This window comes from Schistocerca piceifrons, chromosome 1, assembly GCF_021461385.2.
Source record: "Schistocerca piceifrons isolate TAMUIC-IGC-003096 chromosome 1, iqSchPice1.1, whole genome shotgun sequence".
Classification (NCBI taxonomy): domain Eukaryota; kingdom Metazoa; phylum Arthropoda; class Insecta; order Orthoptera; family Acrididae; genus Schistocerca; species Schistocerca piceifrons.
The window spans coordinates 164,635,328-164,649,684 of NC_060138.1; the positions used below are offsets into that span (position 1 = coordinate 164,635,328).

Sequence of the window (14,357 nt, forward strand, 5' to 3'; positions counted from 1 at the left end):
TGAGAGCCCCTTCTCTTCATAACTACTGCAACCTACATGTTTCTAAATATGCTGACTGTATTCACCTGATGGTCTCCATCAACAATTTTTACCCCTCCCTTCCACATTGCCCTCCAATACTAAACTTGGTGTCTCAGAATGTGACCTACCAACCGATCCCTTAGCTTCCAGTCAGGTTGTACCACAAATTTCTCTTCTCCCCAATTCTATTTGGTACCTCCTCATTAGTTATTTGATCTATCCACCTAATCTTCAGCATTATTCTTTAGTATTATATTTCGAAAGCTTCTATTTTGTCTAAACTATTTATCGTCCATGTTTCACTTCTATAAATGCGTACACTCCAAACAAATACCTTCAGAAAAGATATCCCAACAGCCCAATCTATAGTCGATGTTAACAAATTTTTCTTCTTCATAAATGCGTTTCTTGCCATTGCCAGTCTACGTCTTATATCCTCTCTACATCGGCCATCATCAGTTACTTTGCTACCCAAATCGTGTAGCCTTAACGCCTAATCTCATTCCCTTAGAATCACCTGATTTAATTCGACTACATTCTGTTTTCCTTGTTTTGCTTTTGTTGATTTGCATCTTATATCTTCCTTTCAAGACGCTGTCCATTCCATTTAACTGCTCTTCTAAGTCCTTTGCTGTCTCTGACAGAATTTCTACGTTATCGGCAAATCGCAAAGCTTTTATTTCTTCTCCCTGAACATTAATTCCTACTCCAAATTATTCTTTGGTTTCCTAACACATGGAATGTTAGTTCATTTTATTACAACACAGATAAGAAGAATTGCCTAATTTGTGCAATCCATTTCTATAGGAATATCTTAAGTATTTACAACTGTCTCTAAACATTGATGTATCACTTGGTACAGACAAAATACAGGTCTCTCACTCAGAGTACATTTAACAATAAGCAGTGTTCTGTCTAATACACTGATCACACAGCAGGTCTACTACAAGACGATGCTGTCGTCTTGGTCAATGATCGTGGGTTGGGGCCGAGCATTCCTGAGTTCGGCCGCAAACAGAAGAGCAGTTGCAGCGGCGTAGGGAAACGTTCCTGGGCGTGGCTTCTCCGGTATCACTCGTTTACCGATACGGCTTGCACCGACCATCTGTTCCTGTGTTTGCTTTGCTAGGTACCAACCTAGCTGTGGCTGCTCCCTCTTCTGGCAACACCACATTCTTCAGTGAAGTCGGCGTTCTAACTCACCCCAAAGGTGTTCTGTTGCGTTCATGTCGGGACTCTTGGCTGGCTAGTCTATTTGAGGAATGTCCACAAACCGTTGCCTCATAGATACTACTTTATGACAGAATGCAGGCTTGCACCGACCATCTGTTCCTGTGTTTGCTTTGCTATGTACCAACCTAGCTGTGGCTGCTCCCTCTTCTGGCAACACCACATTCTTCAGTGAAGTCGGCGTTCTAACTCACCCCAAAGGTGTTCTGTTGCGTTCATGTCGGGACTCTTGGCTGGCTAGTCTATTTGAGGAATGTCCACAAACCGTTGCCTCATAGATACTACTTTATGACAGAATGCATTGCCATGCTGGTAGAAGCAGTCATCATCTCCGAACTGTTCCTCTACTGTACGCAGTACACAATGCTGGAAAATGTGTTCACATCCTTCCGTATTTAGAGTTTGAGGACGATATGGAGGTGATTCACAGTGTGAAGCACTGGTTTCGCCATCAGGAAAAGGATTGGTACCGACAGGGCATACGCGCCCTTGTTTCGCGATGGAGGAAAGCCGTAGAACGGGATGGAGATTACGAGGTAAAATAGAGTGTGTAGATACAATACCATTCTTTCGTGTGTGTAATTCTCATTATGTTCAATAAAGAATTGTTGAAGAAAAAAATGCGGTGCACTACTTTCTCGGCAACCCTCGTAGTTGAAGTTTCAAATAGCTTTATGACCGTTCGACTTAACTGTGCTACGGATGAGTAGGAAATGTCTAGGGTGTATATGTTTGCGTACTCCGTAAATGTTTATAATCCCTACAGCGTCGTGGGAAGGTCATCGTTGGACGTTTATGAAGCGAATTTTGGGGTTCGTCGCCTAATGAATTGACGAGGACGTGGGGCGCAGTAGTAGATTTCATATAGAATTTGATGGATTTCTTCTTACTGATCTGATAGATTAATGATTACCATAAGTGTTACCTAATGTGTGTGTTAACGATACAGCGGAGAGCTTTCTTATATCCCCGGAAACATTGTTCTGAACAGTCTGCAGTCGTTCCAGGAGCGTGTCGGCAACTATTGACCACACTTATCAGCATCCAGTCATCCACATCTATGTATTCCGTGATTTTCCTAAGTAACTTCACGCAAATGCCAATGTGACCGATTCCTTTGAAAGGACACGGACGACATCCGTCCCTATCCGTAAAACATTCGGAACTTATGCCTCGTCTCTAATGACCTCGATATCGACGGGATGTTAAACCTTAATCTTCCATATTATTACTCACGTTGTCAGGTAATGTGTCACTCTTGGAGGCCGCTTACAATAGCTAAAATAGGCTGCACCGATAGTGTGGCACGTCTGAGTCAATCTCTTGTCTATGGAAAGCCCAACAGTAATTATCCATCCCTTATACAGGATAATTCAGAAGTAACTGTACACACTTCGTGGGTGTAACATATACATCAAAATAAGAGTAAAACCCTCAATAAATTTTTGTTTGAAACAGCTTTTCTTTCAAGCTATGATGCACGTCATTTGTGGTAGGCATTACATCATGGGACAGTACAGGCTTTTGGCGCGTCGTGTTCGCCCGCATATCGACAGATGTTGCTTTGTACACCCCGCTACATCGCTCGTATAGTTCCGGCAAGAAATGAATTTCTTTATTGACTTCGTTGTGGTCCGTTGCACTCTGCGGCGCGTTGTAGTGTAGCGGCACGAGACGTACTGATTACATTCATTCTGTCGGTAGTTCATAGACTGCAGCCTTTGTGTACGGTACAATGGCGTACTCAGACGGTGAATACGCGGACATGCACCTCCTTTAGACGCAGCAGAAGGCAATGCACTAGCAGCAAAATGGCGGTATATGGAAATGTTTCCAAACAGCATTAAACCAGCAGACTTTCACAGTTGTGGACAGGCGTTTAAGGGGCTATGGTATTCACGGTGTGCCACGGTTAGGCCTGCCTCAACTGGATGGAATGACTGTTGAGAACATTTTGGAAATGTTAGATGAAATTCCGACCATGAGTACCCGCCGTACAAATGCCATTGGAAGGGTTCCTCAACCCGATGTGTTGGACCTGCTTCAGAGACAGCAATTCCATCCATTTCACCTGCAGAACATAAGTGACCTGACACTTGTAGACTATCCTAGACATGAGAATTTCTGCCAGTGGTTAATGAAGCGCCATGCTGCTGATCCACTATTCGGCCGTCGGGTAGAGTTTACGGATGAGAGCCTCTTTACCCCTACGGGTGTCGTGAAGGCTCATAACATGCATGTGTGGGTGTATGAGAATCCTCGCGTAATTACAATACGACGTCATCAACATCGTTTTGCAGTAACATTTGTTGTGGTATAGTGGACAATCCGTTACTCAGACTGCACGTTATTCCACATCTACATTTACATCTACATGGATACTCTGCAAATCACATTCAAGTGCCCGACAGAAGTTTATCGAACCGCCTTAACAACGCGCGAAAAAAACGAACTTCTGTATCTTTCCGTGCGAGCTCTGATTTCCATTATTTTATTATGATAACCGCACTATGTAGGTCGCCGCCAACAAAATATTTCCGCATTCAGAGGAGAAAGTTGGTGATTGAAATTTCGTGGGAAGATCCAGCCGTAACGACAAACACCTTTGTTTTAATGGTGTCCACGTATGTATTATTTGAAGTCCCCTGAGTGAGTGCGCCAAGTATCCGTGACTTCCGACAGATAGTGCAGCTGGAGGACAGGTTCAAAATGGCGTCTTCTTTGAACGTTCTCGACGTACTCCGTGAATCCTATCTGGTAATGATCCCACACCGCGCAGCAGGATTCTGAAAGAGGACGGACAAGCGTAGTGTAGGTAGTCTCTTTAGTAGGTCTGTTATATTTTCTAAGTGTTCTGACAATAAAACACAGCCTTTGGTTTGCCATCCCCACAACATTTTCTGTGTGTTCTTCCCAATTTAAGTCGTTCATAAATGTAATTCCTAGATATTTAGTGGAATTTACGGTCTTTACATTTGACTGAATACTATCGTGTAACTGAAGTTTAACGGATTCATTTTAGCACCCATGTGGATGCCCTCACATTTTTCATTATTTAGGGTCAACTGGCTTACAGATATTTTTTTCTAAATCGTTTTGCAGTTTGTTTTGATCTTTTGATGACTTTTCTAGACGACAGACGGCAACATCATCTGCAAACAACCTAAGACGGCTGCTCAGATTGTCTCCCAAATTGTTTATATGGATAAGGAACAGCAAATGACCTATAACACTACCCTGAGGGTCACCAAAAATCACTTCTGTTTTACTCGGTGACTTCCCGTCAGTTACTACGAAATGCGACCTCTCCGACAGGAAATCATGAATCCATTCACATAACTGAGACGATATTCCATAAGCACGCAATTTCACTACAAGCTGTTTATGTGGTACGGTGTCAAAAGCTCTCTAGAAATACGGTATCAATTTGAAATCTCTTATCTGTAGCACTCAACACTTCTTGTGAGTAAAGAGCTAGTTGTGGTTCACAAGAACGATGTTTTCTAAATCCTTGTTGACTCTGTGTCAATAGACCATTCTATTCGAGGGAATTCATAATGTTCGAACACAATATATATTCCAAAATCCCGCTGCATGTCGACGTTAGTAATATGGACTTGTAATTTAGTGGATTACGTCTACTGCCTTTCTTGAATATTGGTGTGAACTGCGAAACTTTCCAGTCTTTGGGTACAGATCTTTCGTCGAGCAAGCGGGTGTGTATGAGTGCTAAGCATGGAGCTATTGCATCAGCATACTCTCAGAGGAGTCTAATTGGTACACAGCCTGGACCGGAAGACTTGCTTTTATTAAGTGATTTAAGTTGCTTCAGTACTCCGAGGATATCTACTCCTAAGTTAATCAAGTTGTCAGCCATTCTTGATTCTAATTCTGGAATGTTTACCTCGTCTTTTTTGGTGAAGGAATTTCGGAAGGCTGTGTTTAGTAACTCTGCTTTGGCAGCACTGTCTTCGATAGTATCACCATTGCTACAGCACAGAGAAGGCACTGATTGTGTCTCGCCGTTAGTATACCTTGCACACGACCAGAATCTCCTTGATTTTTGCGAGGTTTCGAGATAAAGTTTCGTTCTGGAAACTGTTATAGGCATCTCGCATTGAAGTCCGAGCTAAATTTCGAGCTTCTGTAAAAGATAACCAACCTTAGGGACTTAGCGTTCGTTTAAATTTGGCATGCTTTTTCCGTTGCTTCTGCAACAGTACTCTGACCTGACGTGTACCATCGCGGATCAGCTCCGTTATTTGTTAATTTATATGGTATTAATCTCTCAATTGCTGTCGATAATATTTCTTTGAATTCAAGCCACATCTGGTTTACACTTACGCTGTTAATTTGGAAGCAGCGAAGACTGTCTCTCAGGATGGCGTCGAGCGAATTTTTATCTGTTTTTCTGAATGGATGTATTGTTCGTTCATTTTTGGAGGATTTGGGAGTTACGGTATTCAGTCTCGCTACGGCAATCCTGTGTTCACTAATCTCTGTATCCGTCTTGATGTTAGTTATTAGCTCAGCATTATTTGTTGCTAAGAGGTGAACGGTATTTTCGCAACCGTTTACTATTCGAGTGGGCTCATGAACTAACGGCTCGAAAATAATTTGCGTTTAGCGCGATTTCGGATGATGTTTTATGTGTAAGTCCGGATTTAAAAGTACTGTATTTCCGCCAGCATATCGAGGCGCCTGACCGGAATAGTGTATCGACAGCTTTTGGAACATGGACTGGGTAATCTGCTTGATGAGGTCTCATTCGCTACATGAACCAACGTATGGATGTGCACGACAGTGACCCTGCAAATTTCAGTCGGGGGAAAAAGATTATCTCAATGTTGCTTATCCCGATCTGGGTGAGCTGCCTAATGATGTCTCATTCGCTACACGAACCAACGTATGGTTGTGCACGACAGGGATCCTGCACATTTCACTCAGAGGGCATAAGATTATCTCAATGTTGCTTATCCCGATCTGGGTGATCTGCCTGATGATGTCTCATTCGCTACACGAACCAACGTATGGTTGTGCACGACAGGGATCCTACACATTTCAGTCAGAGGGCATAAGATTATCTCAATGTTGCTTATCCCGATCTGGGTGATCTGCCTGATGATGTCTCATTCGCTACACGAACCAACGTATGGTTGTGCACGACAGGGATCCTGCACATTTCAGTCAGAGGGCATAAGATTATCTCAATGTTGCTTATCCCGATCTGGGTGATCTGCCTGATGATGTCTCATTCGCTACACGAACCAACGTATGGTTGTGCACAACAGGGATCCTGCACATTTCAGTCAGAGGGCATAAGGTTATCTCAATGTTGCTTATCCCGATCTGGGTGATCTGCCTGATGATGTCTCATTCGCTAAACGAACCAACGTATGGTTGTGCACGACAGGGATCCTGCACATTTCAGTCAGAGGGCATAAGGTTATCTCAATGTTGCTTATCCCGATCTGGGTGATCTGCCTGATGATGTCTCATTCGCTACACGAACCAACGTATGGTTGTGCACGACAGGGATCCTGCACATTTCAGTCAGAGGGCATAAGATTGTCTCAATGTTGCTTATCCCGATCTGGGTGATCTGCCTGATGATGTCTCATTCGCTACACGAACCAACGTATGGTTGTGCACGACAGGGATCCTGCACATGTTGCTTATCCCGATCTGGGTGATCTGCCTGATGATGTCTCATTCGCTACACGAACCAACGTATGGTTGTGCACGACAGGGATCCTGCACATTTCAGTCAGAGGGCATAAGATTATCTCAATGTTGCTTATCCCGATCTGGGTGATCTGCCTGATGATGTCTGATTCGCTACACGAACCAACGTATGGTTGTGCATGACAGGGATCCTGCACATTTCACTCAGAGGGCATAAGATTATCTCAATGTTGCTTATCCCGATCTGGGTGATCTGCCTGATGATGTCTCATTCGCTACACAAACCAACGTATGGTTGTGCACGACAGGGATCCTGCACATTTCAGTCAGAGGGCATAAGGTTATCTCAATGTTGCTTATCCCGATCTGGGTGATCTGCCTGATGATGTCTCATTCGCTACACAAACCAACGTATGGTTGTGCACGACAGGGATACTGCACATTTCAGTCAGAGGGCATAAGATTATCTCAATGTTGCTTATCCCGATCTGGGTGATCTGCCTGATGATGTCTCATTCGCTACACGAACCAACGTATGGTTGTGCACGACAGGGATCCTGCACATTTCAGTCAGAGGGCATAAGATTATCTCAAAGTTGCTTATCCCGATCTGGGTGATCTGCCTGATGATGTCTCATTCACTACACGAACCAACGTATGGTTGTGCACGACAGGGATCCTGCACATTTCAGTCAGAGGGCATAAGATTATCTCATTGTTGCTTATCCTGATCTGGGTGATCTGCCTGATGATGTCTCATTCGCTACACGAACCAACGTATGGTTGTGAATGACAGGGATCCTGCACATTTCAGTCAGAGGGCATAAGATTATCTCAATGTTGCTTATCCCGATCTGGGTGATCTGCCAGATGATGTCTCATTCGCTACACTAACCAACGTATGGTTGTGCACGACAGGGAGCCTGCACATTTCAGTCAGAGGGCATAAGATTATCTCAATGTTGCTTATCCCGATCTGGGTGATCTGCCTGATGATGTCTCATTCGCTACACGAACCAACGTATGGTTGTGCACGACAGGGATCCTGCACATTTCAGTCAGAGGGCATAAGGTTATCTCAATGTTGCTTATCCCGATCTGGGTGATCTGCCTGATGATGTCTCATTCGCTACACGAACCAACGTATGGTTGTGCACGACAGGGATCCTGCACATTTCACTCAGAGGGCATAAGATTATCTCAATGTTGCTTATCCCGATCTGGGTGATCTGCCTGATGATGTCTCATTCGCTACACGAACCAATGAATGGTTGTGCACGACAGGGATCCTGCACATTTCAGTCAGAGGGCATAAGATGATCTCAATGTTGCTTATCCCGATCTGGGTGATCTGCCTGATGATGTCTCATTCGCTAAACGAACCAACTTATGGTTGTGCACGACAGGGATCCTGCACATTTCAGTCAGAGGGCATAAGGTTATCTCAATGTTGCTTATCCCGATCTGGGTGATCTGCCTGATGGTGTCTCATTCGCTACACGAAACAACGTATGGTTGTGCACGACAGGGATCCTGCACATTTCACTCAGAGGGCATAAGATTATCTCAGTGTTGCTTATCCCGATCTGGGTGATCTGCCTGATGATGTCTCATTCGCTACACGAACCAACGTATGGTTGTGCACGACAGGGATCCTGCACATTTCAGTCAGAGGGCATAAGATTATCTCAATGTTGCTTATCCCGATCTGGGTGATCTGCCAGATGATGTTTCATTCGCTAAACCAACCAACGTATGGTTGTGCATGACAGGGATCCTGCACATTTCAGTCAGAGGGCATAAGATTATCTCAATGTTGCTTATCCCGATCTGGGTGATCTGCCTGATGATGTCTCATTCGCTACACGAACCAACGTATGGTTGTGCACGACAGGGATCCTGCACATTTCAGTCAGAGGGCATAAGATTATCTCAATGTTGCTTATCCCGATCTTGGTGATCTGCCAGATGATGTCTCATTCGCTACACTAACCAACGTATGGTTGTGCACGACAGGGAGCCTGCACATTTCAGTCAGAGGGCATAAGATTATCTCAATGTTGCTTATCCCGATCTGGGTGATCTGCCTGATGATGTCTCATTCGCTACACGAACCAACGTATGGTTGTGCACGACAGGGATCCTGCACATTTCAGTCAGAGGGCATAAGGTTATCTCAATGTTGCTTATCCCGATCTGGGTGATCTGCCTGATGATGTCTCATTCGCTACACGAACCAACGTATGGTTGTGCACGACAGGGAGCCTGCACATTTCAGTCAGAGGGCATAATGTTATCTCAATGTTGCTTATCCCGATCTGGGTGATCTGCCTGATGATGTCTCATTCGCTACACGAACCAACGTATGGTTGTGCATGACAGGGATCCTGCACATTTCAGTCAGAGGGCATAAGATTGTCTCAATGTTGCTTATCCCGATCTGGGTGATCTGCCTGATGATGTCTCATTCGCTACACGAACCAACGTATGGTTGTGCACGACAGGGATCCTGCACATTTCACTCAGAGGGCATAAGATTATCTCAATGTTGCTTATCCCGATCTGGGTGATCTGCCTGATGATGTCTCATTCGCTACACGAACCAACGTATGGTTGTGCATGACAGGGATCCTGCACATTTCAGTCAGAGGGCATAAGATTATCTCAATGTTGCTTATCCCGATCTGGGTGATCTGCCTGATGATGTCTCATTCGCTACACAAACCAACGTATGGTTGTGCACGACAGGGATCCTGCACATTTCAGTCAGAGGGCATAAAGTTATCTCAATGTTGCTTATCCCGATCTGGGTGATCTGCCTGATGATGTCTCATTCGCTACACAAACCAACGTATGGTTGTGCACGACAGGGATACTGCACATTTCAGTCAGAGGGCATAAGATTATCTCAATGTTGCTTATCCCGAAAAGTGGACAGATCATACAGGACTAGTTGCCCGGCCCACCAGATCTCCGGATCTTAACCTCTGGACTGCTACATTCGTGGTCGTCTCAAGGAGCTCGCGTATATGTTGCAATTGAGAAGTAGTACAACTACAGTAACGAACTGAAAATGGCTGTGCAGCTGTGTAGAATGAGATGAAGAGAGCCTGTGTCCAACCCTGGTAGCTGAGTGGTCAGCGTGACGGAATGTCACACCTAACGGCCCGGGTTCGATTCCCAGTTGGGTCGGAGATTTTCTCCGCTCAGGGACTGGGTGTTGTGTTGTGCTTATCATCATCATTTCATCCCTATCGACACGCAAGTCTTTGAAGTGGCGTCAGCTCGAAAGACTTGCACCAGGTGAACGGTCTACCCGACGGGAGGCCCTAACCACACGGCATTTCCATTTTCCAACAGAGCCTACAACATTCCAAGAGCGCGTGGGAGGACCATTTTGAACTTCTTCCGAGGTAGATGTAATGCACGCAGTTGTGGTGAATTTCGGGTCCCTTCGTCTTGTTGGTTTCTGAGAAAAAGTAATTTTGTGTTGTTTGTGGTGCACTTGTGGTCCCTACTAAGTTACATATCTCCTGGTCAGACGAGTCTCGTTTCAAGTTGTATCGAGCGGATGGACGTGTATGGGTATGGGAACAACCTCATGAATCCATGGACCATGTATGTTATCAGGAGACTGTTCAAGCTGGTGAAGGCTCTGGAATAGTGTGGGGCGTGTGCAGTTGCAGTGATATGGGACCCTTAATACGTCTAGATACGACTCTGGCAGGTAACACTTACGTAAGCATCCTGTCTGATCACTTGCGTCCATTGATGTCCATAGTTTATTCCGACAAATTTGGGCAATCCCAGCAGGACAATGCGACACCCCACACGTCCACAATTGCTACAGAGTGGCTCCAGGAACAGTCTTCTGAGTTTAAACACTTCCGCTGGCCACCAAACTCCCCAGACATGAACATTATTGAGCATACCTGAGATGCCTTGCAATGTGCTTTTCGAAAGAGATCTCCACCGCCTCATACCTTCACGGATTTATGGACAGCCCTGCAGGAGTCACGGTGTCAGTTCCCTCCAGCACTACTTCCGACATTAGTCTAGTCAATGCCACGTCGTACATGATATGTACAAGTTTTTTTTTTCGTTAGTGCATATAATGACTTTGAGGTGATTTAGAACTGGAAAGATTCCCGGACAGTAGTCAAAACGCAGACTTTTACAAAAAATTCAGCCACCGTTTCTAAAAATGTATGGCAAACACAAGATGGACAAAATGAATAAGTTTGAATTATCAACATTTACTGTCCCTGTTAAGACAAATCAATGAAACAAATATTGCACTAGACTAATTTGGGACCGCTCTATCGAATGAGCATGTAAAATTACGCTTTAAAAATAATTTTGTATGTAACAGGAAACAAACCGACACTTTGCGTCGACGCTGGGTGTCGGATGAGACACGTAATGAATAGTGTCTGTTTTGGCTGACTCCAGCTACACACACACATTGCAAACACGAAATTGCAGATATCTGCTGAACCGCCAGAGAAACTGTGCCTTAGGAGAGTACCATCGTAGAGTTTGATGGTCCTAACACGATGTTTTCGAGATGGTAATTAGAACTTATTCTTTTTGGCCATCTTGTGTCTCACGCACATTTTTACCAACGATCGATGACTTGTTTATAAAAGTCTTCATTGCGACTGTTTGAAAATTACCTCGTCATCATTCTAGAAATGGAAGCTGTGGAATGGTTTCTTCACCGGTGAAAAAAGGTAAAGCCACTTAGTGCCAATTTAGGAGAATACTGAAGGTGAGGCTAAATTAGACAGGCCAAAAAAGCAGCAAGTTCTGTGCAGGAGGCAACCTGGGACGTTGATATGCAGCAAAAACACCCATTTTGAGAGATTCCCACAACGCTTGGTCTTGACAACATCCAGCAGCCACATCCCAATGCACACACGATGTTCACTTCGTCAGGGAATTTCGATAGTATGTTCATCTGACGGTTTGCCCCTTAGGAGCGTAATATGTAATATATACATACATACATACATTAATCTTTGTTCCATAGATCATGAATACGACATTTCGTAATGATGTGGAACGTGTCACTTTAACATAAGTTTTCTTTACACTAATTAATTAATTAATTAATTAATTATTTTACAGTTACTACTTCATATCTAAGAATTCACCTATTGAGTAAAAGGAGTTGTCATTCAGAAATTCTTTTAATTTGCTTTTAAATGTTGGTTGGCTGTCTGTCAGACTTTTAATACTATTTGGCAAGTGACCAAAGATTTTTGTGGCAGCATAATTCACCCGTTTCTGTGCCAAAGTGAGATTTAATCCAGAATAGTGAATATCATCATTTTTTCTAGTGTAGTAGCTATGCAATTCGCTGTTATTTTTGAATTGGGATAGGTTATTAATGACAAATTTCATAAGTGAATATATGTATTGCGAAGGTACTGTGAGTATCCCGAGTTCCTTAAATAAATGTCTGCAAGGTGATCTTGGATGGGCGCCAGCTATTATTCTGATTGCACGCTTTTGTGCAATGAATACTTTCTTTCTTAATGACGAATTGCCCCAAAATATGATGCAATATGAAAGCAATGAATGAAAATAGGCATAGTAGGCTAATTTATTGATATGTTTATCACCAAAATTTGCAATAACACTAATAACTTAAGTAGGTGAACCTAACCGTTTCAGCAGATCATCGATGTGTTTCTTCCAATTCAATTTCTCATCAATGCACACACCCAGAAATTTTGAGTATTTACCTTAGCAACAGACTTCCGTTAATAGTCTATATTTTTCAATGGTGTTACGCCTTTTTTTTTTTTTTTTAATCAGTCTACTGACTGGTTTGATGCGGCCCGCCACTAATTCCTTTCCTGTGCTAACTTCTTCATCTCAGAGTAGCACTTGCAACCTATGTCCTCAATTATTTGCTTGACGTATTCCAATCTCTGTCTTCCTCTACAGTTTTTGCCCTCTACAGCTCCCTCTAGTACCATGGAAGTCATTCCCTCATGTCTTAGCAGATGTCCTATCATCCTGTCTCTTCTCCTTATCAGTGTTTTCCACATATTCCTTTCCTCTCCGATTCTGCGTAGAACTTCCTCATTCCTTACCTTATCAGTCCACCTAATTTTCAACATTCGTCTATAGCACCACATCTCAAATGCTTCGATTCTCTTCTGTTCCGATTTTCCCACAGTCCATGTTTTACTACCGTACAATCCTGTACTCCAGACGTACATCCTCAGAAATTTCATCCTCAAATTAACGCCAGTATTTGATATTAGTAGACTTCTCTTGGCCAGAAATGCCTTTTTTGCTGTAGCGAGTCTGCTTTTGATGTCCTGCTTGCTCCGTCCGTCATTGGTTATTTTACTGCCTAGGTAGCAGAATTCCTTAACTTCATTGACTTCGTGACCATCAATCCTGGTGTTAAGTTTCTCGCTGTTCTCATTTCTACTACTTCTCATTACCTTCGTCTTTCTCCGATTTACTCTCAAACCATACTGTGTACTCATTAGACTGTTCATTCCGTTCAGCAGATCATTTAATTCTTCTTCACTTTCTCCCAGGATAGTAATGTCATCAGCGAATCGTATCATTGATATCCTTTCACCCTGTATTTTAATTCCACTCCTGAATCTTTCTTTTATTTCCATCATTGCTTCCTCGATGTACAGATTGAAGAGTAGGGGCGAAAGGCTACAGCCTTGTCTTACACCCTTCTTAATACGAGCACTTCGTTCTTGATCGTCCACTCTTATTATTCCCTCTTGGCTGTTGTACATATTGTATATGACCCATCTCTCCCTATAGCTTACCCCTACTTTTTTCAGAATCTCGAACAGCTTGCACCATTTTATGTTGTCGAACGCTTTTTCCAGATCGACAAATCCTATGAAAGTGACTTGATTTTTCTTTAGCCTTGCTTCCATAATTTACTGTACAGAATTCTATAAACTGTGTTTTCTCAAAATTTAGTGAGAGTCCATTTGCAGAGAACCACTTAATAATTTTCTGAAAGACATTATTTGGAACTTCCTCAGCTGATTCTTGCTTCTCAGGTGTGATTACTATACTTGTATCATCAGCAAAAAGAACTAACTTTGCATCTTCATGAATATAGAGTGCCAAGTCATTAATATATATTAAGAACAGTAAGGGATCCAAGACTGAACCCTGTGGGACACCATTCTTGATACCTCCCCAGTTAGAGGAGTCTGCTGGTTTTTGTAGACTATCTGTACTGTTAATTTCAACCTTCTGCATTCTTCCAGTTAAGTATGAAATAAACCATTTGTGCACTGTCCCACTCACACCACAATACTAAATTTATCTAGAAGAATTTCATGATTCACATAATCAAAAGCCTTTGAGAGATCACAAAATATCCCAATGGGTGATGTTCGGTTATTCATTGCATTTGATAT

At 43.2% G+C, this 14,357-nt stretch overlaps 1 protein-coding gene across 2 annotated transcripts in view; it reads right to left on the reverse strand.

Annotated features, from left to right (window-relative positions):
• LOC124785238 (organic cation transporter protein-like) overlaps window positions 1-14,357 on the reverse strand; it is a 164,722-nt gene that overhangs the window by 120,571 nt on the left and 29,794 nt on the right. The window lies entirely within an intron of this gene.